We start from the raw sequence: 3331 nt of genomic DNA, 5'->3' as shown, positions 1-3331 counted from the left end.
AGTCCTACTAGTATAGGTTCGAGTAGATGCTATGCTTAGGTCATCGGTAGCGTGAGTAACCTACCGTTGCTCACAATAGGGGATTATTATTACTCTCATAATAAAATAATGAAAGGAAAAATAGAGACAGGGCAGGGATATGGTATGGGTATTAGTGGGTGTAACAGGTTGTGTCCCATGGCCAACGGGGCTTAGCTTGGTTACACTATTTTTCCTGTTCATGTCGATTAAGGACCGTTCGTTGCTGTGGAGGTAGTCAGGTCATAGGCTTATTATTCTAAGCACATACTTGCTTATGGGAGCGGAAAGGCTCGTTACACTCTTGTTGTGGGTTCTGGCTCTTTTCGGACCGACTGATTGGAGGCGAGGAAAGATGTAGGTCTAAGCACCATATTGGGACCGGGTCTCAAGTGTGGGGGCTTGGAGTCTAAGTTTGGATGGGAACCTAGACCCCGTGATAGGAGTAGAATGGGTCAGTCTTGTTTGTGCCTAGGTACAAACGGGGCATGTGTTTCGGGGTACCTAGCTAGGATACATTGGTTCATGAATCACCATTTCCGTGAGATGGTACGACTTGGCTATGGTCTAGCACCGTAGTAAGAACTGAAAGATGAACGATGGTGAAATGGTTCTGATTGCTTAACCCCTGCTTGAAAGTAGAACATGTGCTTACCTAGAATGGTTAGCTAATGAAGTAATTGTGACTGCTAATAAAACTTGACTGTAAGGATGAACTATTAGTAATGCTTTCCGTAAACAAAAAGAAAATAGCAAACCCATATTGCCTATCATATCCTTGAGAGTCGGAAAACTATTCCCACTAGTCGAATAAGTCTTGCGAGTATATTGTGTACTCAGGGTTTATTTTATCCATGTTGCAGGTGCAGCTTGAGGAGTAGCTCTTATGTGGAGGATTCTTCTGGTGGGTACAGATGGATCCTTGTATCATTTTCGCTAGATGTTTAATTTTGTTCTGATGTTTAATTATCACACTCTAAACTCTGGTATTATAATAAATAATTTCTAAGAACCCTGTTGTATGAAATGGACTAAGTGTTGTAAGCTCATACTCATTATTGGATCCTAGCGATAAAATGTGGATTGTTTCTAGTTCTCCCTTGGGGTGGGCTCGACGGAACTATCCGATGTAGCTAACTTTTGGGGTGCTTAGTGTCTAGTGGAAGACGAGCGCCTTCGAAAGCATGTTATTTTAGGCAGTTCTGCCACAATGTTTGCTACGGGCTTCGGGCAATTCATGTGAGGATACAGGATCATGAATTTTGCAAAACGATCCAGACTCACTGCTGAATGGAGTGAATGGGCAATTCATGCTAAAATATTGAAAGTAAGGATTTACATAGTAAGCTCTTTTGCAAAAGGTTATGCTATCCAACTAGCTCCACCAAATAAACTATGCATATCCTTGGAGTCTTTATTTTTCCTCTGTCAGGTAAGTCTTGCTGAGTACAATTGAGTACTTAGGGTTTTATCCCACCCTATTGCAGGTGAAGTGATATGTCTCCTAAAGGTGGTGACTAAGTGCTGGTGGGCTCAGCTATTCTATATTTGCTTCTCCTCTATGCTTTTGTCAGAGGGTGTCATTAGAGCTAGCAATATGATTCAAAATTATGATTTGGTAATCATTTCAAAGTTATGTTGTTTTAACCTATTGGATTGGAAACTGAACTTGCATTAATTACTTGACCCTATTGCAATATTATTTCCGCTGCAAACTCTGTGTATGTGATATGTATTTGCTTAATCAAGTACGATCTTGGTTGTGAAGTTGATTTATCGAGGCCTCCACGATACTCGATGGACTACTAGGTTTATGTAAGTGACGGTATGCGTGTGTTAACATGTTTAACGAGGACAGTCATACTTAATCTTATATAAATTAGGCAGTTCTGTCATAGCTCCGACCTTGTGGTTATGGTGGACATGCCTCTCCCCACATGGGGTGAAACTTAAATTTGCCTATAGCGAGGCACCACGACCCCTCGGGTCACAAGGGGCGTCAAGGACAGAAGGAAGTGGGCACGAGTGGCCCCACTATCAAGACGAGGCCCAATCTCGACCGCTTCCTCGCTGAACCCTGGATTCTTGACCTTTGAATGAATAGCAATGCATGCACCGAGGATCAAAATCCAGATGGCGCCATGTCAAGACGCCAACCCTCGGTTAGGGAAGGTGTCTTAGAAACCTTGATGTCGCCCAAAAAACACGCCTTAAATTTCCACAAAAACACAGGATGACCCCAGGCCAAAAATCTCGGGAAATATAACTTAAAATACAAACAAACTCAACCGAGCACTATGGCATTCTGCATACAAAACTTTCCCCATTCCAACACGGTAGTAGCGACCCAAGCCCCAAAAGCTATGATGCTAGAAGGGGACTTGCGGGACGCTCCCCTCCGCCATTGCAAACGAACGCAATGGAGAGGAGCACCTCGCAAACCTCCTCCTAGCACCATAGCTCTCAGAGCATAAAACACGAGGAGAGAGCAGCGACAGCACCATAATCTCTCGAGGCCAGGGATGGCATGGTGGAACTATCCACAACAAGGACCACCTCACGTATCCTAGCCGAAGGGCCTTGGGTGGTGAGGAGGTCGCAAAGCTGCAGTTCCGATAAACAGCCGCCTCATCCTACCCTACTCGCAAAGACCCTTCTAGCATCCGCCACTGGAAGGGGCAATGACCACTGTCGGCCACCATGGACCGGCCTCGGTAGGACACATCACGAGAATATCACGCACCTTCTCACCCAGAAATTCTCTACTTCTCTCACTCTCTATTTGAACATCTAACCAATCGGAAACAACTCGTGACTGCCTCAAACGATAGGAAGGTATCTATTTATAGGCCCGAGGATGGACCAAACAGCCTGAGACACCCACATTATGTGGCGGGAGAGGTCACAACTAATGTTCAAATGGTCGCGTGAGGTCGAGGAAATCGAGACCCTCCAAAAGGTAGGACCGGTACAACATCAATGAGACCACCTACCAGTACAACATCGACGAACCCCAATACACAGCACAGTGACATGGCAGGGCTCAGTAGTCCCATGCCACATCGTCAGGGCATCCTAATGAGGTGAAAACACAGTGGCCACCTACCGCATTGAACGCACCTGCCCGCAAGGGATCGAGCGCCGAAGCTTGAATAAGCCAAACCCGCACTCAACGCAAACGCATCTCAGCGCTTTCACGATCACTTCATGATCATAAAAATGTCCAAGGGCTACTGTCGGGATTATAACCCTGGGGTGTCTTAAGGCACCGATTAATCAGAAGGCCATGCGATCCACAACACATCAGCTAGCG

Source organism: Miscanthus floridulus, chromosome 5, assembly GCF_019320115.1.
Source record: "Miscanthus floridulus cultivar M001 chromosome 5, ASM1932011v1, whole genome shotgun sequence".
NCBI lineage: Eukaryota > Viridiplantae > Streptophyta > Magnoliopsida > Poales > Poaceae > Miscanthus > Miscanthus floridulus.
This window is presented reverse-complemented; position numbering follows the sequence as displayed.